The sequence below is a fragment of the Syngnathus floridae genome, chromosome 6, assembly GCF_059516105.1.
Source record: "Syngnathus floridae isolate MCC-2025c chromosome 6, RoL_Sflo_1.0, whole genome shotgun sequence".
NCBI classification, from domain to species: domain Eukaryota; kingdom Metazoa; phylum Chordata; class Actinopteri; order Syngnathiformes; family Syngnathidae; genus Syngnathus; species Syngnathus floridae.
Window position 1 is genome coordinate 11,952,444 of NC_142418.1, and position 24,027 is coordinate 11,976,470.

Consider the following 24,027-nt stretch of genomic DNA (forward strand, 5'->3'; position numbering starts at 1 on the left):
ATTCGAATAGGGCTGTATGATATGAGTTATGACAATGGCAGGATGGGCGCCCAGAAGTGTAATGACCAAGTATCAGGCCACCTGCCAGTCACCCGAACCCCTCCCTCCCTGTAAATTTAAATGTTGTCTGGGATCTGTCACAGTCTTCATGCATTTTGGAGGACATTCAGACTTGGGAGCTCATACTTGACAGTTTGCTCAAGAGGAAAATCTTTTCCCCAAGCCACATGTGCTGGTTGAACACACATCTGTTTAATAGCAACAACACGGCAAGGGTGATGTGTTTTGTGGTAGTACATGCATGGGTGTATTTCACTCTCATCACTACCCTATGTGTCTGTTAAAACAATTATGCAAGCAAAACGTTGCCTTTGTTCTACAGCTTTATGCATGTAGTGACTCAGATTGGAGGAGGTGACAGATGTGTCAGCCAAGCTGCTGCTCTTTCACACATCTCAACTCATAACCTGGATGTTTAACTGTCATGGGTACGTATTCATGGACACAGACATTTTCTTTGGCAAGGGCTACCAATAATGCGTTTGTCTGTATTCTCATGTGACTTCTGCAGTTCAACGGATTCAAGATCCCTGTCGGATTTTTAGGTTCAGTGCTTGTGCTAAAATGTTCTGAAACAGTATAAACCAGGCACACTGATTTTGATATATGCTTGCAAGAACTGCAGGTCCAAACTATGACAAATTGAAAACAACTGTATTTTTGTTCTTGTCGGCACTTTCCTTGAGTAGTAGCACAGCCTGGTTTTGCTGTATTTATGATTTTGGTTGTGTGGTTTGCTTGTTTGTGTTTGGACAAGAGCAAGGCTCGAGGCCTGAGGCCTGCGTGTGTCAGAGAGGTTAACCAACACAGCCAGTGGGCTCCATTCTTGATTTGTGGACTGGTGTTTTTTTTTTTTAAATCACAATTTGGGTTATCTGGACTGGAGGCTGAGGATTTACAGCAATTCAACATTGGGTAGCTTGAATGCATGTGTGCTTTAACACCTGTTTGTCCATGGGGATGACAAAATGATATGGCATGAATGTTAAAAGATGTTTAGGAGCTGCAAAAGAGGAGAAAAACAGAAAACTTGAACGAATGTCCTTCTGACTTAAAGTAGTGCAATAAGCATATATATATGAATTAATTATGTAATAATATATATATGCGTGTATATACAATATATGTACATACTCTCTCTCTCTCTCTCTCTCTCTCTCTGACTCTGTCTGTCTGTCCGTCCGTCCGTATGCGCTTCTAAAAATCACATTCATCAATTATTATTTTTATTTTATTATTGATTATTGAAATAACCGTTAGTTGCAGCCCTAATATACATGAACTATGAAGTGTTTGTGACAATATCCAGTCATATCGGTCAACCATGAAAATGTTGAAAGCGTGTTTTTAAAAAATATGTCCCGACGATGTTTTACATCAACTTGGATACAAAGCATCTACTTAACCTAAGCGGACGGAAGCAGCCACGCCGTGACATGAATATGCATCCACAGCTCAGACTACTTTGTGTGGTTGCAAGGTTCCCAATAGAGACAAACAAGTGGGTGCTTTGAAAACCACATTGTTTAATCCGGTAGAACTGGACTGTGTGTCATCTCCGCCTTGCTTCAATTTGTTTGGGAAAGTTCAATCACAGCAGTCGTACTTTAGTGTGGACCAACACTGTTTGGAGGAAATGGTCTTGGTCTGGGTCACTATGAATTTGAGAGTGGTTTGTTTGTGGCAGGAGCATGATCCGACCTCCATTTGACCCAACCACGAGACACACTGGCTACCATAAGATACTGTTGCTCTGAGCAAAACATTTTTGATTCCAGAAATGTTCACAGCTTTTGGACATTTTTCATGTACCGTCCCAATGTCAAGTGTGAAAAACAATGATTTAGCAAGGCCCTGACATGATGTTTATCGGTTTATTTGGGAGCGTCTTGATTTTGCCATTGTCGAAGCAAAGGGAAATTGTACGTATTTTCCAACTCATTCTTGTCAGACCAAACGATAAATCATGAGAACACCTTGAGTCTATTACTCCACATGGGGTGCTAATGCAACATTTGTTGGTCAGACAGTGATGAGTAATTTGGTGGTTGAGTGGAAGGATAGCAGAAACATACCTCGTGAGTCATCCATGTGGCTACACTGGGATGAAAAAATCTAAATGGTAATGATTTACTCGCGAGACAAACAAAAAGCCTGTCTTCTGGTTTGTCTTGTCATACTGCTGACTTTAGTAAAGTAAAATAAATGAGTCAGCAGTATGATCCTTTTTTCTTTTTCTTTGGGGTAAATCAAAAGACCTGCTTAACTAAGATCCCAAATAGTGGGGGCTAAATTGCATGTTCACTCACCCTAATAAACTGCGTTCATGATGGCAACAGCTACAAATGTGGCTGGGACTGCCTTATTTTGGGATTATTGTTTAATTAAATGGAGTACAGAGTTGAAAGGAGTCAAAGATGTTGACACAATGAGCGCAAAATTTTTCCCGGACGGCCCTCATTTTGTCTGTACTATGCTGCCACTGCTTTGTCTCAGGTTTGATAAATCACATTGTGTGTGCTATACCGATATATCTGCATATACTACTACCATAATGCGTAAAATGAAGTGCACAGCAATTTTGCATATATATATATATCCTGGGTGTGCCACTTTGTAGAACAGCTCACACATCTATTTGGTTAAGTAGTCAAGTTTGCGCCTGTTTTTGCACGCACCAAACCTTTACTAAATTATACCCACTTTTCTTCTTTTTGTGAGCCTGTGTTGAATGGTTCATCACATGTTTGTGCTGGAAGTTGAAGAATGAGTTTTTATCGAGCCCATCACCTGCTTGTAGAGTATATTGTTATTGGCCAAAAGCTAATGAGTGTGAAGGACCAAAAAAGAAAAAAGAAAGCATCAATTCAGAAGCAATATATTTGGAAATAATGACTGGCCCTTTACCTGCTTGTAAAGTATATTGTGTGAAGTAATAAGTGTGAAGGACCCAAAAAAAAGCATCAAATCAGGAGCAATATATTTGGAAGTAAAGCCTCAATGTTATAATTTAAATGATTTAAAGCCCTATTTTGTAATTTTGTAATATTTTGTAATTTTAATTCACATTAAAACCGGTTAAATGTAATAGAAAATACCCACAATTTCCCAGATTTCCCAAACAGTTGACGAGACTTGTCCTGACTATCCTGACTGTTTTACGTCAAGCGCACGTATGCCTATCTACAAAAATAGGACCAATTGTCAGAATTATAACCCAACGCCAAATGCACGAGTCCAAGACCAAGAACTACTTTGTCTCTCTTGAAATCTGCAAAATATTCATTAAAAAATTCCTAAAAGCACTTCCTGTTGATGCACATCAAGAGACACCACCAAAACAGACCATTTTAAATTCCTTGTGATACATTTAAGATTCAACAGAAGAAAAGGTTTTACATAAAAAGTCAGCTTTATACAAAAAAAAATCAGTTCTCAACATTGAATGACTCTGAGATATTACTTTACCATGTTTTTGTTATTAGAATGGGAGTTTGTGTTGGTGTACAGCTACATTCCACGAGAGTTGTTTTTGATACCTTAGAAAAGGTAACCAAAATATTGATTTCATTCCTCCTTGATACTGTTAATTTAAACTCAACATAGTTTTGATAGAGCTCTTTTGTTTTTGTTTTATCTATTGTACTCTTTTGATCCCCTGGTGAAAAACGTTTTACACACATATTTACACATTTGTCAAAACAAATGCTCTACTGGCCTGTAAAAGAGAAGGGCGTGTGCACTGTCATGCCTTCGAGCTATTTGTCTTTAGACTTTTCCCACAACTGTCGATCACTATGCAATTTGTTTTAATTACGAGCCATGGTGAAAATTTCCCAATCAACTTTTCTTTTTGGTTTTGTTATTTTAGTATTGTCTCATTTTGCCCTTATGACAAAAGCAATTAATCAGTATGTGACTAAGACGTAATGACTTTTATCTCCTGCTGATCAGTAAATTATGGTGGTAAAGGTTAAAAGTGCATGATGGGTGGACAGTAACTTTATTTTTGTGTCAATGATGTAGCATATATCTGATAAGACTGCCCTCATTCAAGTGCGGTATTTGGACTGGAAACTATGTGATCAATGTACAAGTTTATCATTACTGAAAGTAGAAATTTCCTTAATTCATCCATCCATGCCTTCTTCACACACAATATCAGATGACATGCCCTCGTGAGGATAAGCAGTTCAGATGATGAATGGATGCATTGCATATGTTGGAATGTTCCCTCACATTGCCTTAGCAGTGCTGCGACTGAGTAGCGCAAATTTTACACCACATTGCTGTAGGCAATGTGTGTGCCCCCAAAACTGTTTGTGGCGAATAAATTAGTTGTTGTTTATCAATGAGGCTCATTTGCACGGAGGTGGGCAATTTCTCCACCGACTACCTCATTTAAATGCCACCGGCACCAACCAGACGCATTCTGTCCGGCATTGTAGTTTGTGACGCATTTTACCATCTGCGTAGGCTTTGTTGAATTAGATGCCATTTGCTCTATTTACACCAGTTAGTGACACGCAAAGGTGAGGCAACCCTTTAGTGAACTCGACCCTGGATGTCTAATTTTAGTAAACGCTGCAATCTATTTAAACAGGCTGCCTTGCTAAGGCTTGAAGTTTTCTTTTGACATGTTGAAACATTGCAGGTCGTTCAGACATAAGTTCCCAAAAACATCAAATAAACAAAAAGAAGGGGGTTTAGCAAGCCAGAAAAGTAGCAAAGAGAAGCAGAATATAATATCTGAAGAAAAATTATTAAAATTGCTTTTCAACTGTTGGAATTTTAACTCCCGAGGACGCATAACTAATAAAATGAGATGTTATGATAAGGAAACATAATTCTTTGACATGCTCATAAATCATGCAACAAGAAAGTTTAACTACATGATAGTTGTTTTCAGTTGTCCATCCAAAAATATTAAAAAAGATCCAACAGTCAGTCATAATCAATCGCTACATTCTTCACCCTTAGCTCAATGAACACACTAAAAGTAATTAAATTGTGTATGTAAAGATTTGCTTATCGATCATAATATATCACTTTACTCAAAAGGTTTTATATTTTTGAATTGGGCATTTTTTATGCCGCCTTGGGTTTATGACTCCTATGCAACAACAACAAAATGCTAAGTCCTTTTTTTAAAGCATTTTTGCACATTTAAAATGTTAAGCGTTAATAGTTAAGGCAGACAAATACACTCATTTCATCGGAGTTCCAAATAAAACACAATCTGATTTACACCCAAATCTGGTAAATTCTGGAGGAATTATAATTGTGTATATGCATCCCGGTTTTATGGGGTCACATTTCCACAAATAAAGCTCCGCTGCTTGTTGTACTGTACCGGTCTGTCCTACACAGAATGGTAGCTCATATTTTTTGTAAGAGTGTCCTGTCTGGTTGTGGTGGGAAAGTGTCATGTTGGAGTCATTAACGTGTGAAACATGAAATATACATTTCTTATTTCAAACCAAGACTGGGCTGCTTGGCAGATTATCCAAATCATCTTTTCATTCAACTAACAGTGGAAAACACAAGCATGTGTAGCAAAGCATACATTTCTTGTTCCTTGTTTCTCTTGTGTGTTGAACCTGACCTCTTTTGAGTCTCCTGGCCCTTATGTTGACTGATTGAGCAAAGCATTATTTGGCCTTCACAATGCAGCAGGGCTTTTCCCTGCTGAATCCATTAAGAAATGTTTATCCTCACACTCATGCCGGGGTGGTCTCGGAGCTCGAGGTTAATGGGCATACGATGTAAGAGCTCAGCTGCGCAGCCACTCACATGTAAACTCAAAACAAGCATGACATCACATTCATATCCTGTACATTGTGCTCATGGGGAAAAACAAGGTTACATACTGCAGCTGCATTTGACATCTTGCTCAGGCTTACGACAGGTAGGATTAAACAAGATGTAGCTGAACTAGTGATACTATAGCAGAAGATTACCTTTAGTTTAAGAGCTTCATATTTTAAGTGAAACCAGCGCTGTTTGGGATTTTGGGGAGCCTCAATTATTTTTTTTTTAACCCATTGAATGGTTCAGTTGATCTTGAGTTGGTCACCTTAATTGCTACCATAAATGATCTTTATGGCCATGCCAGTCCATCAAGAAAGTCTAGTTTATGGTCCACAATGACAAATTGAAATATAATGTGTCCATTACAGTCAAAAACTCTCGTTTAGTTGTGTGACTTTTAAGGACACTCAAATGGGGATTATTAGATTAAACCTCTTAGTATTTAGATCGGTGACTTGAGCTAGGTCGCTCTGCCGCTGCGACCTTTCCTGCTGGCTTGGCATCTTATCTATGACACCCTTGGCACACTTATTTGTTGATTTCAGTCAAGGCCATAGAGCCACACAATCATATGGGGTTGGCAGAGTCGCCAACCACTGGTCATAGGCTACCATTCCAGAAAACACAACTTCTTCTGCACTTAACTCCTCCTTATGTGTTTCAAAATGAGTTCTTTGTTCCAACGTCATGATGAGTCAATGTTTGGAATTGAAGTTTTACTGTTTTACTTTGAAGCCTGGATGGATTTTGTTCAACGATTTAATAAGGTAACTGTTAGTGGATGAGCTATTCTAATCCCACTGGGGGATGTGTGTCACTGGACTGAGTAAAGCAGGTCTTATTACGCGTACATCTGCTCAGCACTGAAATGTGCATTATATTATCATCACAAACACATGGAGTGGCACCTGGCTGATAAAAAAATAAGCACTCTTGGATGTTTGCAGACTAAACATGCATCTTTAGATTACTCATCATCACCAGCCCCTGCTAACTACTTTTTAATTCTCTTTAATTCTGGTCACATTGAAGCCACTCGTGATCTAGTGGGGCTTCAAGTCTGCATTACATTAACCACGTCTGCCTGCTTGAATCCAACTAAAAACAAAATCTGTTATTTTACATTTGAATGATTTGTAGCGGTGCAATTTGATTCTTAGCTTTACTTTGTAGTGCAGTAGATGAGTTCATGTACAATATTTACTTGGTTAGAGCACTAGATGTGATGTTTTTCAGATTCTCTTCCACAAGTTGCATTAGTGATTCGTGAAGTCACTGTCAAATTGCACATTGCATATCCGTTCGAAAAGGTATTTGGTCTGACGATGGCGCACATAGGACTGCATATTTTGTTTAGCATTTTTGGGGATTTGCAATGATGTTTGGACAAGGTCTTTTGATGTGGCTAAGTTCTGGATTCTGAAATGGTCAGTCTGAGTCTATCCACAATTCCCATAAATCCTAAAATACACTCATTCCATTTTATTGTAATTTGACTCTTCTGAAACATACAGACTAACATTATACCCATAACCACAAAACATGTCATCTAGCGTAGTTTGTTAAATAAACAGAAGGCTGCTTGCTGCCTTGAGTTAAGGAACTTTGAACAGCAACCAGAGCATCTTTAAAAAGAAATAATAATAATAATAATAATAATAAAAAGAGCCACTTTTTACAGGTTGTGTCAAAGGAGCTTTGGCTGTAACAATCTAATAGGGGGGAAAGCATTACCGATTTTTTTTTTTTTTTTAAACCAGGCAGTATATTGATTTAAACCTGTAACAAGAGCTAATCACTTGTATGTTCATACTGTATATTTGCTTGAATTTGAGTTGCAGTGGATAGATGTCTGTAACATTTAATATCTGCACACTCTGACTACAAACTTATTTTTCAGTTGATGCCGTGTAATGATTTTAATTTGTCTTCTTTTTTGTTTCTAGGAGTAGACGTTTACATGTGACGACATACGTGGTAAGTACAAAATTCACTTAATCTCAGTCTAAATGCAGTTCAGCTCAAAATGATTCACACTGCCACACTGTCACACAGCCACGTTTCAAGTTAAAATGTTAACACTTGCAAAATATCAACAAAACTTTATAAAAACGTTTGCTTTTTTTGTAATATGAATAACCTTGAGATGTTATACAATTTCCATTTAGAGCATATAAATATTTATATTTAGAACAAATAAATGATTGATTCACACTGCCACACTGTCATACAGCCAAGTTTCAAGTTAAAATGTTAAAACTTGCAAAATATCAACAAAACTTCATAAAACAGTTGTTTTTTGTCATGTAAATAACCTTGAAATGTTGTACAATTTCCATTTAGAGCATATAAATATTTATATTTAGAACAAAAAAATACAACTTAGTTTGACAAGTTTTGGATGCTTTGTCCTGTCCAATGTTGTTTTTATCAAATAAATATTCACTTTAATGAATAGTTTGAGAATAGCTACACATGACGATTAATGCCTCAGAATACAAAAACCTTTGTGACATCCTTCCTTGTGCACATTTGAATATTTCTTGAAATTTTTGCATGTTCGACACAAATGGTCTCTCCCATGGATACAAATCTGCCCTCATCTTTTTTGCCTACCTCTTTCACATGTAAACGCCCGTCCCTAACCACAGCCAATGGGGGATAATGTCTGGTTGATGCTTTGCCCCTCCCCTTGGGATGTAAATGTTGTTTTTCTCTGCTGACCAGCACACTCCCAAGAAAGGACAACAGTCTCGCAAATAACATGGTTGAAGGCTTCCAATTACAGCCCTGTCACTAACTCCACTGACATGTAAACACATGATGGAGAGATGGACAAGGAGAAGGAGTGCAGACAGGAGTGTGTGGGCTTGTGTTTGCCAACAGACGTCAGGGCCGCTGGTTAGTATGGCAAATATGACATCATGCCACCGTTGGAGTTGTCTCATGAGATACATGCTTTTGTCCTCAAGAGGCTAGTTGGACTTTAAACTTCTTATCATGAGTGGATCAGTATGTTTTCCAGTTTAAATGCAACAGTCAGAAGATAGTATATGGATAATATCTGGGAAATATTATGATCACATGGTAAGCTCTGTCACATTTTCAAATTGTCAGATGATACGTTAGTCACATTTGGCCATACAAATGACTATTACAATAGTTTGAGCCACTGCATCTCTGTGATCCTGTGGCCTAAGAGAAGACAGTCCAAGTGCTGGCTTCAACTGGGCCTCCTGACCAAAAGTGTGATAATTTTAGACTGAAGTCTCTCACATGGTCTGGAGCAAGGACAGAATTTGGAAATAAACGTGGAATTTAGCTTAATTGCAGTTTACAGATTTAGGAGGGGCACTGTTCTCTTCTTTATTTTCTTGCATAAATAGAGAGTGACTGGAGGCCAAAGATATGAGGTTTAGAAACCACAAAAGAGGTTCAAAAACGTCACAGGCAATAAGGCGACAGTTGAGCCCAGTTCTTTGCTCTGTCGTATGTCTGACCAAGCTCGTCCACTAATGGAAGATTCTTCTCTTCAATCACTAAATCCATCAATTTTACTATGGCACCAAAGCTTTCTGGTCTCCCCAATAAAATGTGAGTGTTGGTATTTAACTGCTTTAAGCGCAGCCAAGAAACAATGTTGGGTTTTTTCAAATGCTAATTTCTGCAGGAGGTTGAATGAGTTGGTGAAGGTTTTAGATGGGAATTTTCCCTACTTCATTCAGCTGGAGCTCATGAATCTTCCTCTGAGGTCGCCAAACTTTGACAGCCTTTCTGCATACTCTGTTCGTTCCAGATACTTCCCATTACCTCATTGCCATCAATTGTAAATTGCTCCTAGTCCTTTCATATTTTAAGGTATAATTTTACAGTCATACCTCTACTTACAAACTCAATTGGTTCTACGATCGGGTTTGTATGTAGAAACGTTTGTAAGTAGAAGCAACATTTTCTATACAAGGGGTTTTCAACTGGTTTTGTCCAAGGGACCACAGTATAACCAAGAAGCAACTCGGGGACCACTGCTTTGGCGGAGTATTACTTTATTTTGCACCGAAGAAGGATAGACCTACAGAGGCTATTCGCATCTGTATCTCTATTTTGGGAATCTCAGCTGCATTTGAAATATATTTTGGATGGGTAAATGATTCACAAAATTAGCTGGAAAATAAATCAAGTCTGAATAAATAAATCCATTTTATTTTTTAAAAATGATACAACTATTTTCTATTTCCAATTCACCACCTGGAATACCAGCATGGACCACTGGTTGACAATTAATGTGCAAATAATGCTTGCCGGACTATCCCAAAAGTCATACTTTTTGCCCCATTACTCTGTGTAAATTTCAGTTTTGGTATCAGGGGACTGTGCAAAGTGTGAACTGAAAACGTACATAGGGCTTACAGTATTCATGCTCGGCGCAAGTCTCGTGCAAAGCACGTCTGAACTGTACGCAAGAGTGGAGTTTCCTTTCTCTTGGCATTTTTGCAAACTCTTGGAGTTAGAAATGGGCGGTTTGTTCCATTGCGGCAGTGAACACAGCTGACCTGCTTTGCATCCAATGGAAGTTGATCTTCTCAATCCCTTTAAATTCAGAGCACAACAAGCACACTTAGTCCATACGGGAGATAAAAGCAGTTGTAACAGTCGAGGGTAACAACTCGAAGCAACTTTTTTAGAAATTTTCATTTTTGGAACTATAAACTTTGTTCAAAAATTTTTAATTATGAACTACACGAGTTAATTTCAATTAATTTGTGAACTGAATTTTGAACTAGTCTGTGTAGAAAATGAACATTCCCAACACTGTTAACAGGAGAAATACTATTCCAAACATGTTCAATAAATGCTGTTCCAATTTCCAAAACATAACTGTGTCAATAATTGGGATTTCTATATAGAACAAAATAATCGTGATTATGATTTTAATCCATAATCGAGCAGTCTTAACTAGTACACAAAGTCATGTCAGTGATTATTAGTACACCAAGTACCATATTTGGATTATTGGACATTTCCTTTCTACTAAAATGCCCTATTTGTGCGTGCATGTGCTAGTGATTATGAAAATAAAACACAAGTATGAAAGCCCAGTGCAAGACTGTGTTTTATTGACAAATATTTATGTAATACCTACTGTGGGTACAGCAACACAAACAATGATCTTAAACATTTTTAGATGAGACACAGCAGGGTTGCATTGCTATATAAATCTAAAATATTTCACGTTTGGTCATGAAAGTTATGTGTTTTCCTTGTATTAAAATATTTCATAGTACAGCCTCTATTAAACATGGGATTAATGCACATGACCATGCACGTGTGGTACATGCTGGGAAGGAGGCCTTTTGCAGCCATAAGATGAAAGATCTAGTGCTTCTCAGTGATGAGGAAAAATATCTTCTAACAGTGTGCTCTGTTAGAGAATATGTTGTCCAAATACTGTATGTCTACATTAGTAAGAAATCATCCGTGCTTCAGACCTGGAAAAATAGTCGCCTCAAAGACAACAAAGATCAAACACAAGTCTCCAAGACGTTAACTGTACTGTGTACTGTCTATCATGTTGGAATTCCCTAGTCTGATTTGAGGAGATGGCGTAGAATAGATATTGTAGACAGAATGTAAGGCCATGGTTTTCCAATGCTTTTGGCATTCTTTTTTATTTTGCCAGCGTTCAGTTCCACAATTTTGTGTCAAGGTGTCATATTAAAAGAGCGAGCTTAACATCTTTCAGAGTAGAGCCGCCAGAATAAATAAAAGATCACCATACTGCAAATTGAAAATGTTATTTTGGAGGGAACCTGACTTTCAAAGCCCATTGGAATCATCATTACATCCCCTAGTTTGCGGCACCGTGACTACAAAGCCTGGTACGTAAATTTGACAAAATAGCAGATTTTTTTTAAATGTTAGACAAAAGAAAATATCACCATGGATGTTGTTGCTACTGTTATAGTGTGCGACATTCTCAAATTGACTCACACAGCACACCACACTGGCATTTGAGTTTTATATATCAGATCAAGTCTCCCCGAAACCCGATGTTTGTCATAGTACCTTGACTGACCTGTGAGAGGCAGCCAGCCATGGGCCCAACTAAACTCCCAAAAGACAGTGAAGACAGAAGACGGTTAGGTGTCCGGAATGCCTTAGCTGAGCCAAACTTCAGTGAAGCAAAGAGCGGAAGAACGTGCAAATGTTTTGTTGGACTTTGTGAAGAACAAGTTTCAAAATCCACTCGTGTGAGTCTTCCCCTCCGGTCGTGCTCCCATGCACAGTAAAGTACAACCGCTAGATTTAAAAAAAATGGGGGTTTCAAAGAGTTTGCAAAAAAGGAGAGTAGAGAGTTGCAAGTCTTCTCTGTGTGCAAAAAAAGCCTCTATAATTTGTATTAAACTGGAATTATTTTTGAATATTTGATCTTATGTTACTAATAACCAAATAAATCATATAAACCTAATAACTCTTATTTGTTATTTCACTGCGGTGGAAAGCTCTTCTCCCTGTCATTTTTGTTGTGGTGAGTGACTTGTGAGACAGATGACTCAACGCAACTGGTTGCATAATGCAACTATTTGCGCCTCTATTTGTGAAGTGTAGTAGAGGCACGAGCTTCAGGTTGCTTCCTAATTGAGCGTCATTAGCTTCCATGTCACAATTGTGATGTGGCTTGGCTGACCTCTGTATTGACCAGTAACCACACAATTCGCAAGCGGGAAGTTTAACAATTATACATGTTGGCGCAATCTATTTTCCAAGCAGGAAAAATAACTCTCCAAAAAAAATGATCTATAGAGTGTGTGCTGACTCCCATTTGCTATAACTTTGGCAGCCACATCCCCGTTTTAGTGTGCACACTTGTGCAACCACAATATTTCAGATGTTTATTTTTACTTCCGCTCCACGAGAAAAAAATCTGGTAGACGATTTACCTTGGTTGCGTCTTTTTTATTTATTTATTTCAGTGGCGGTGGAACAACTTGTGGAGTGGTGTTGGGGCGGTTCCAAAATGCTCTGGGGGCACGTCCAACAAAGAGGGAAACTATGCTAAAAAATAAGTACAGTACAAATGGCTTTGCTAGTTTGCCACTGTACAATTTTGCTACTGATAAGCAACATGTACACCACCCAGGGCAAGAAATAAGGAAAGCTAAAATATGTGATAAAATAATTAATGGGGCACATCAAACGCAGGCAAAAGATTTTTGCCCCCAAGTGCCCTGATTCCCGCACCTTTTAGTATATCACATAAAAACAGACATTTGAAGAGAGGTATCTTGACTTTTGGATATTTACTGACTGTAAAAGATTTTTGACCATGGATGTAACAATAGGTATTTATGGGAGCTCCATTGGGTGATGTGGCCACTACCTCTCATTGTTTCATGCAAAATTCAAAACCCTGATTAGAGATACACCAAAGCAAGTTGCTATTGTAAATGTCTTCCATATCAACATAGCAGAGCAGTGCAAGAATAGGCTTATGTATATGAAGTGAAATTAAGACAGCATACTGCCATTTAACCTCATATGCTCATATGTTGCCCTTTTTTGACATACGTAATGTGGTGCAAGCGTGTTCTGTAGTTCGAGTGTTTGGAGAGAACCATTGGAGTGGCATGTGTTTAACATGCCATGTGGAATAGATGATAACACCTTAAAGTTGGATTAGTTTGAGTTTGGAGCTGTTTGTTCTTCCTTTACGCTAACCCTCCCTTTCTTGAGAGCTTAGCAGGTGATTGACAGGCAGAAGTGATTGTGGGGGTCACAAGGCGTGCAGACCCGAAGGGGTTGGACCTTCTTTCATGACCCAACATGCAGGCTGACACTAGACTCTGGTTTTCTAGTGACAGACAAGTGGTTTATTAGTGTAAGCAGGGTGTGGTTTTTTTAACCTGGATCACATCATGGACCTTGAAAAACAGGCACATTTTTCTTAACCCGAAGAATGGAAATAAATTACTTCCTTCAGCACTGTTCTTCAATACATTATATTATAAGCAAGTGGGCCTGTCAGGGATAATGAATCACTTCCAAAAAGGTTGTTTTCCTCGACAGGAATCTGTTATCGACATAGTGCATCTTTCTTTACTTTGACCCTTCAGGTCCGTTTTGCTGGAATCGTTTGGCTTTCATCCTGGAGATGTGACAGTCTGCTGCATATTATGTCTTTTTTTTTTCATTCCATCCATCCATTTTCCAACCTGCTTCTTCTCACGAGGGTCGCGTGCGTGCTGGAGCCTATCCCAACTGACTTCAGACAGTAGGCGGGGGGCACCCTGAATTGGTTCCCAGACAATCACAGGGCACTTACAGACGGGCAATTTAGAGTGTTTTATCGGCCTACCATGCATGTTTTTGGAATGTATATGTATGTATGTATAGATATATATGTATTATGTATTATATGTATTAAGTCATACGTAGTTTTTGAGACAAGAGTAAGCCTTAAGGTAAAAACACGGATACATTACAGTATGTAGTGCCAAAATTACACTCCTCATGCAGCTTTTACGTTATGAACTGCAAGAAGACCCCTGAAAGCAATACAGTGAAAGTTGACGGGTTGAAAAACTACTGATTATAGATTATTATGCAGTGAGGCCAATTCTAGACGCGGCAAAAGGCTCCAAACTCCCACTTTGATGTCCCCTGTACTGATTTGCAACTAGATAGTCAGTGGTCGTCTGAACCAGTGTTTACACATGAATTGAGCTAAACCGTATATTTTACATTGGAAAAATACCACAGCACGCCATAAATATGAACACTAATGATGGTATGATGTGAAGTTACAAATTTGTCAACATGAACTCTGATTTATTGACAAAAAGCAATCACATCGGTCTGGACCAATTAAGTGAAATTGTATCTGATAATCTCTCATGGCACTTTAATGTGCTGTGACACAGTGGTTGGGAAAATTGATCTAAACTGATGCATCATTTTTATTTTTAACAATAAATGCATATTCAGGCATTGACTAAGAATCCTCGGTTTACAGTTGAGTTCCATTCCTGTGAGGTCGCCTGAATGTGGACATAAATTTAAATGCGCCATAGGCTCAGTAGCCTCTGCTAACAGCATAGTTGAGTCTGAATTACGGGTACATTAATATGTCTTTGAAAAAAATGACTTATTAGCCATAAATAGAAAGCCCTCAAATGAAAAACAGTAAATTGAGACGTTCAACTGAGCATGCATGCAAGTAGTTCATTCCGTGCCGTTGGGAACCTCAAAACCCAAGTGTGTTGGAAATACGTGAGGCTGTGTGCGTGCCTGCGTGCGTGCGTGCGTGCGTGCGTGCGTGCGTGCGTGAGCTGGACAGTCCTCTTTGACAAAATAGTCTTCAATAAAACAGAAAAAGTGCTCAGGCTCTTCACTGATGAGTAATGCAACACTCCAGTATGTAGTGTAACTACATCATAAATCCACAAGTAATTAAAAAATGTTTTAATTTAGGTTTTCTGTGTCTATAATCTTAGTACAAATTATTGTACTTTGAAAGCTGACATTTCCCAGCACTTTGCCACCAGTGTTGCCTTTCACTTTTGAGGCCTGATGAATAAGGCCATTAGGGCCATAATTACAGAAATGACACTTATCAATGCAAATATTTTCAAATAACAATTTTGCTTTGTTGAATAATCAGTCCTGCCCTCACACAAAATTACAAATTTGTACAGAGCATCCACGTTCTCTGAGGTAATGATTATAGCCCACCCAAATGATGCAATTTAAGACATTCGTCAATTGTAATGACCTAATTATTTTAAAACCCACAAAGACAGCTCCAACTTTTGACACCATTCTTCTCCATACTGAATAGAAATTGAGTTGCCCATGTTAACTAAGATGGGCAGTGCTAATTTTACTTTTTGTGGTTGTAAATTACAGAAGTATAAAATTTGAATAGTTGGATAATGCCTTAACAGTTCTAATATCTCTGTGTGGAAAATAGACTCTTACTCCTTATTGATTTGTACCAGTCTCCTGCCAGACATTAAATAATCCTTTCCAGAAAAATGCCAAATCTGTGGATCAGCTGGATTTCCTGCCACTAACAATGACATACTCCAAAGTTAACCATTCATCTCCATTCAACTAGGCATAATTGGACCGACTAAAATTCCAGAAGTTTTCTAGTTTTGGTGCAGTTTATTCATCATCTTCGGGTGGCGCATCTATAGAAGATGCGGAAGGGGCAACACCCCACCTTGCCATGGCCGAATGATGTGATGAGAGACGGCGCATCCAGTGGTAGAGGTGGTGGTGGAGTGGTTTCAAAGTGACAACAGCAAAATATTTTAAGTAGAGTTTTATCATAAATGACATTGAGTAAATTGAGGAAATAATTATAAATGTGGTGTCCCAGTGTCCTGAGGCTGAGCTTTGGGACACAAGACAAATGACAAACGTACTGTGACATAGTGAAGAAGGCACGGGAGTAGTTGGAGCTTTTTTCTAAGAATAGAAATGTTATCTTAATATGATACACAGGAAAAAGCTGTGTTCAATGGCAAAGGAAGGGTGTTGGAGAAGGACATTGTTGAGTCATCCCACAGCCAAAGCAGGTTTTGTGAAGTGATCAGCACTTCTCCTCACCTTTAGCATTCTGCTCCAGTTACTGCTTCTTTTCTGATGACTAGTAATGTGAAGCTTGACACTAAAATATCACCAGATGTTTACGCTGTCAATTGAACGTTTATGCATCTCAAATCAATTAATACTCTTGATTGGGTCATTCAAGCAGTAATGTACAGAAACAACTGCAAAATTAAAATATTAAGATCTTGTCGAAAATATGTGATTGGTCACAGCTACTTTTTCATTCACTTGAGTAAGTGTATAATGTATCACTGCAGTAGCGCATCACACTGCTCATTCAATCTCAGTCGCATTCTTGTCGTTATCTGTCAGTTATTTCAGTTCCAAACGGAGAATTAATGTTTGTAGGAAAACAGTAAGGAGTTGATGCAACACAACATACCTTGCAAAAAAAAGAGGCACAGGCCCAGATGGAGAAAACGGGGCGCTTCAAGTGGAGTTGTTCAAAGTAATAATTACACATATGAAACAAGTAACAAAATAAAAACACACTTCAACAAATCTCTGAATCAGTTCATTTTGGAGTGACATGTGTATCGCTGAAATAATCTAACTGCTAAAAATTCTGTTCACCTAAAGTGGATTACCAATGTCATTGAATTATACAGATATGATGTAATTGGACATGTAGGTACTATTTACTTGGAAAGATGGATAAGAATTAAATTTCACTTGGAAACTTAACCGGGGAAGTGTATCACTAAGTGCTTTAGCGAAACTACACAAGGCTGTCTGAAACAACAAGGAAGTTCCCAGAAAAACACGTGGAACACAATAATTGGTTGTGGAATAATTAGTATGTCAAAACCACCACAATAATAATTTTAGCTGCTCACCAAGAATCATGATGGTGTGACAAGTCCATTTGTCCCGAAACACGTCAGGGTGTGGAACAAGTAAAAAACCATAAATAAAACCAAACATGTCTTAACCAATGTCACGTTAGTTATAAAAGTTTGTTCCCCCGACGACAAAAAGGATTTTCTAAAGCAAGTGGTTTTCCCCACTTAATAGCTCATAAAACTTCTGGATTTTGAAAAAAATGATGGCTCATGCTGATATCTTGTATTCTTAAAGAAGCTGTAATTATAAATAGTCACTTTATTCTAACACATTGTTTTTGCACAAGATATCGTGTCAGATGAGTATCTCCAGTACCTCTTTGAAATCTACTCAGTATAATGTACTATTTGGAAAACTGATATGAATATCATGAAGTGCTTGGTGTTTTATCTCAAATTTAACCTTGACTTTATGAGATTTATGCAACGTAAACAACCAAGAGATGCGCTAATGAAGGATTCTCAAGACCTGAACGTTACTGCTCTATATTTTAGCCTAATTCAATGTTTCTTTGTTCTTCCCTTCATCCATTTTGATGGTTAATTTAATTGTTTTAACTGTCCAACCGCTTCTTGGAGTGAATATTGGCAGACTGTAGGCATTTATACGTTACTATATTTTTCCAAACATATTTTGATAGCTTATATAAAAGCAATATACGGTATGGCATTTAGGTGTGTTAGGAATGACATCCCCACTTTTATCCAGATACTCACCAAAATTCTGTGGGTTTTCCGTTGGCCCCTTTTGAAATTGCATTTCAGTCATGAAACATTTGAGAGTGGGATGTGTTGTAGACTTTATATTTACATAAACATTGTTTCCACTGCCTGTAAGTATGTCAGTTACCATGGCACTACATAATGTCAGCGACACCAAGCTCGGGCTTGTTAAGGTATCTGCAAAAAGCACATGGATATTAAACAAAGCCTTTACTTGTCTCACTCTCACTAAACCCTTTTTTTCAATTTATCCATCTGTACTGAGATGACAAATGCAGAAGGAATATAGTAAATGAATAATCAAATGCACGCATCACTGTGACTTCTCCTACTAAACACATTCGAACTCAAATCCTTGGTGTCATGGTGATTACAAGAAGGAAACTTGTGTCATCACCAGGTTCATTGAGGTCAATAGCTGCGTAGTGTTTGATTATCTCCATGAGTTGGTAATCCAAGTGTTATCTTTGTGTCGTTTGCATTGTTGTGTTAGCTCTCTCCAGGTTCATTGAAGACTCAAAATTCTTCATAGGTTTGTTCATCAGTTTGTGATTGACCGGTGAGCTAAATCGTTTTGTTAGTAGGTGAACATGAGTTTTTTTTTTTTTTTAAACCCAGATGGTTCTCTGGAACCTCTGTTTATATTTAACATGTTCATTGGTCCAGCCAGCACGTGTGCACAAGCACACTTACATACGCGCTCACCTAAACTCCCCCTTCGTAGCGCCAAAATCTGTACTTTGATCTCTTTTTTTTCCAGACCTCTCAAAACAAGGTATTCAACTCAAGCAGTGAATCTCGCTATAACGGCTGCATTTCTGATACGTGATGAAACAGCAATTATTTTCCGTGAATATACAAACTATGCACTGTATTATTCCCCCAAGGGTGAAATATTGCCTAGCTTGCTGCTCATTGAGGTAATCTCTCCATCTGTCGACACTCCAAAAAGAAGAATCTACAGGTTGAGGGCTTCCTTGTCTGCTAGTAATTCACATTACAGATTTTTTGTCCATACAATGTCTGAAACACTGTGGAGAGTCCATGTTTAGATGTTTTAGCACAATAGATTTCCAGCAGTTTGACTGTTCAACCAAGATATTGTGGTTTATTGGTAAAATGCACTTATTTTTGTCGATTAATGTGTGCAACATATACTTGCCTCACATTTGGAATGGATTATTGCTTGTACATCATTAGCACAAACGCAATTTCATCCCACACTTGAATACGATCTTATTTGCATACAAAGTCCTGTGTAAAAGGAAAACCACTCTTCGAATTGACTTGCAACACATCCAGCGGCCAACAAGAAACACCACGTGTTGGAAATTTCTATCCAATGGTGTTTAAATTCCCAAATAATACACGCATCGTTTCTACTTTGCGGATTTTTATTTTTCGCAGGTGATTCTGGAACGCATCTCCTGCGGAAAACGAGGGCTCACTGTATTGCCAGACTAAATTATACAGGACGAACTTTCGTCCTGTATTCTTTTTTCCAACCCACTTGAAATAAACATACAGTTGATATGAAAAGTCTACACACCCATGTTCAACTGCCAAAGAAAATTAAGATATTGAAGCTCTTGCGGCGAAGTGTAGTGTTGTTTTCACAACAATCATATCTTTTGGAACCATAGCGAATTACATTTTTCATAATATGCATAATGTCTCCCCTTCAAAATGAGGTTGCATGTTGAACATAAACAGTTGTAAAATCATGACATGATGGCATTTGTATCACAATTTTATCCAAATACTCTTTGTAGGTTTTCTTTTGGTCCATAATGTTTTTTTGTTTTTTTATTGTATTACTTATTGTTTATAATGTCAAATAACTGCTGCAAAACAAGAATAGAAAAAAGAAAAAGGAAATGGTTGCCAAGATAAGAGCTGTGCTCAGTGCTGTATCCCAGATAGTATAACCACTGCCATCATATTTCTGGTGAAGATGCTTTACTTTACTGGCCTTGCACTTGCATTGATTCTTGGGGCACCATGATACTTCTGAATACGCATATTAAGATTTTCTCAGATATCTGATTGTGATCCACCACGGAGGGAAATAAGAATAGGAACATATTTAGTTGTTAGTTGTTGTGACTTTCACTGAGGAGCTTGGCCGACTCTCTTGTTTTGGATAATTGTATACTGCCGAGGATTGTGGTGCCTTTCTCTGTCTCCCTGTGACCTTGGCTAAACAACCCATATTTAGGTTGTATGTCCTCTTCATCATAAGCTGGCTCATCCTCATGCTGTCTAACACACCCTCACAATCGTGAGGATGCCAAACTTTGGGACACCTAGATTCATAAAGACAGTCACTTGTCTAGGCTCGACTCCTTAGTTTTTTCCGTATGGAAACAGTTGATCGTTGAGCGTTTGAAAGAATTTATATGGTCAACAATATTTTGGTCAATGCTGTCACTAAAGGTTGAGAAGTAGGGTAGTTCTTATCGATCCGTCCGTCCTTCCTTCTATTCATTAATCCACCCATCCACATATCCATCCATCCATCCATCCATTTTGTTCCGCTTATCCGAGGTCGGGTTGCGTGGGGCAGCAGCTTGAGCACGACCAGATTTCCCTCTCCCTACCCACTTCGTCCAGCTCTTCCTGGAGGACCCCGTGGCATTCCCAAGCCAGCTGGGAAACATAGTGTCTCTCTCTCCTGGGTGGGATATACTAGAACAACTCAGCGGGGGAGGCTTCCAGGCAGCATCCTAACAAGGATATATTAGAAAGCTCGGCCCAACTATTCAGCCCCATGGATCAGAACTCTTCGGAAAGAGTAACCTTTGTGTCCAGAGCCTTGAAATGGCCCACAAAAGGTTCCAGCAAATTGGGCTGCCACCGTACAGGGAATTAGATAGTCATGGAAATCTGTATTTGTCCCACGAGGTATCCAGCCCAGGGGCAGCACGGCTCAGCTCGACCAGTCCCAAAAAATAACCAGCCACAATCGCTATCCCTCCACTCTCCTTAGCTAAACCACCACAGGCTTCGATTCCACGACCTTCCATTTTACACAACTATGACAATTCCCAGTTGTTCTGAGACGTTTCTCTCCCGACTCGCATCAAAAAGTCTCGAAAGTTCTCCATCTCGAACAAGACGTGACGTCGCCCCATGCTGCGGTGCATTCACACCACATGGGAGAACCAATTATCACTCAGAACATTACATTAACAGAAATTAAGAATACTTTTAAAGGCTTTATTAGCACAATGTATGACTTATGAGGACTCCTGAGTAATAGGCATAGTACTGTTTATTAATCTTGATCAAATGCTGACCCAAACATTTTTATTTACACAAACATATTGTTGAGGTCGGTCCCCCACCCTCCACTATTGTGGTGTTTTGGCGAGGGGACATGAGAATACTCTGATATTCACACATTCTGGTGTGTTATTACAGCCCGTTCTGTTTTTGGTCATAAACCATCCAAAAAGTCACAGTAGGCCCATGTGTATTTTATTTTCTTTATGAAATATTAAGTTACTTGTGAAACTATGAGCATAGACTATAACTACATCGAGGGAAATTTTTAAATATTGAACTATTTTAACATTTTAGTCAATTGTAAGTTAAACTGTTGTCCAAATAGATTAGGAGGAGAAAATATAGTACACGGCAGGATAATTGCTTGAAACTTTGAATGGAAAGGAGGAGAAATGCTTAAATGTGTCCCAATTTTTCATATTTAAACCGCTGTGGATGTTTGGAACGTTCATCCACCTATCCATTTCCTGAAGCGCTTCGCCTCACGAGAGCCTATCCCAGCTGACTTCAGGCAGTAGGTGGGAATACATCCCGAAAGTTGCAAATTGCTTTTTTTTTTTTTAACTTGTCTTTGCAACAAGCATGATTAATCTTTCTGACAGCCAAATTTAATTTACACTAAAGCCCTTGTCTATAACCCCTATCTATACATTCTTATGACTTATGTGTGTTGTCATTTCCTGCATCAACTTGTATGCTTGGAACCTGCGGCAAATCAGAGTAGGAGCAGGTGTTGGTGCAAACGTTAGACTGATGGGATGAATTGCGTTCTTTTCTTTCTTTCTTTCCGTCCCATCCTTCCTCCTTCACGCTCACATATTCACTTCAACATCAACTCTCCTTTGCTGTCAATTTTCTTTTCAACTTAGTGAAGCAGGGAAGAATTTGTCGCTGCTGGGTGTGGATTCCAATCATTATCTGATGAAATCATCCATACAATGCATATGTATTTATTATGCTTAGGTCTAGGAGATTGCATTATTCATCGTACTTTAACCATGGCGTGGCATATTTTGAGGCTTTCGAACACAAGACATCCAATATTGTGCCTTCATTAAAACAAGGATTGCAGTGTGTCTTCTGTTGTGAGGTGCATGCAGTATGTTCCGAATTATTACGTATGTAATCATCAGAGTTTAATTATGAAAAAACCTGCCAGTAAGCTGTAATTTTTAGATTTGAGAAATGACACGGCAGCTGTTCAACATTTGACAGGGAGGGAATCTTTCTGGCAGGTAGACACGTGCTGCTTTTCACGGTACAGCACACACTATATCTAGACAGTTAACGGCCACACCGTGAAGCCCACTTGAATGTGTTGCCCCAGAGCAAAGCTGTGTAATCAAATGCACATATACACAGATAAACCTCAATTTTCTTCTCTAAAATGGTACCTCTGTTATGCAGCCAAATTCAGCAACCAAAACCACATAATAACTTCAGTGCAAATACAACCACAGCTATTAGGTGAACACAGACAGTTTCTGTCAAAGCTAAAACAATAAAAGTCCCAATCTCATATTTGAAGCAGCCACTTAATGCATGTTTTGCTCATTCAGTTTTCAGTGATTATTGTACATCGTAATCCAGTGTACAATGTCGCTCTTCTTTTCAAGTTTCAGATACATTTTACCCATGATGAATAAGATTGTGAAAGTTTCAAATCCTCAAGTGGGTGATGAAACCCGCAATTGTGTTGATTTTCCAGCATTTCCCAGCATCCATGATGGTAATTCCTGCCCTTAACTGGAATTGGGACGAACACTTTCCAGTGAGTGTGCGTTGCAACATTTCTCCGTACTTCCTATCTTCCATATCATCATCATCACCCCCTATGCGCTCACAATTTGTATTTTTTTGTGGGTTTGCAAGTATGCAGCGCACATCAAACACCTTCCAGACAGACATGTGTGACCCAAACTGGAATCAGTCTTATCATCTTGAGCACATTAGTACTGCCCATGACAGATCTGGACCAAGGGTGTTTCAGACTACACAAAAAGTACTTGGGAAGATTCTGGGGGAGTGAGGCATGACCGCCCTTTTGAAAAACGAAGCAGTGCCAGATTCCCAAAGACTACATCATGACTCAGAGTTCAAGGCTCCATACTTGTAAACAGCATTGTTCACACGACTTTTAGTCCAAAACATACATGTGTGTTATTCATAAAGACCTACTTGTGCGACCGAATGTTAATTATTTTGATTCAAGTGCATAATGGGGAAAATGTGGGTAGGAATAATACAGCAGGATTATTTAATCAATGTGTGAGTCCAAGATTTGTTGAAGATGTAACTTCTCATCTCTGCACAATTCCATGGGTTTTGGTAAAGCTGCATTCATTGATCTTGATTGTAATTTGCGTTTTAGCGTAAATCTGGGCCAATGGTTTGCACCAGGTCATAGCATGAACATAGGTATGAACCGGATCTAGTCACTTCTTAATGGCCCAACCAAACTCACGGCAAATAATATAACAATTGTAGAACATAAATGCTTTTTTAAAGGTATCACAATTCACGGTGAGTTTTCCCTTTAAATGGACACATTCGCCATTGACTTAACACAGTACATTCCTCACATTCTGGACAGAAAATGTCGGGCTTTTTTCAACCTTAAAGTTTAATATGTGTATTGTGTGTGAGAGAAAGTTGTACTTGAGAGAATCATATTGCAGTGTCATGTGCA

General features: G+C 38.6%; 1 protein-coding gene across 6 annotated transcripts in view; it reads left to right on the forward strand.

The window, feature by feature from the left end:
- znf469 (zinc finger protein 469) overlaps positions 1–24,027 on the forward strand; it is a 160,242-nt gene that overhangs the window by 79,913 nt on the left and 56,302 nt on the right. For all 6 annotated transcript variants that reach the window (XM_088377676.1, XM_088377678.1, XM_088377677.1 and 3 more), the window contains one exon: positions 7,818–7,848. The gene's annotated coding sequence lies outside the window, so the exon portion shown is untranslated. The remainder of the gene's footprint in view (positions 1–7,817; positions 7,849–24,027) is intronic.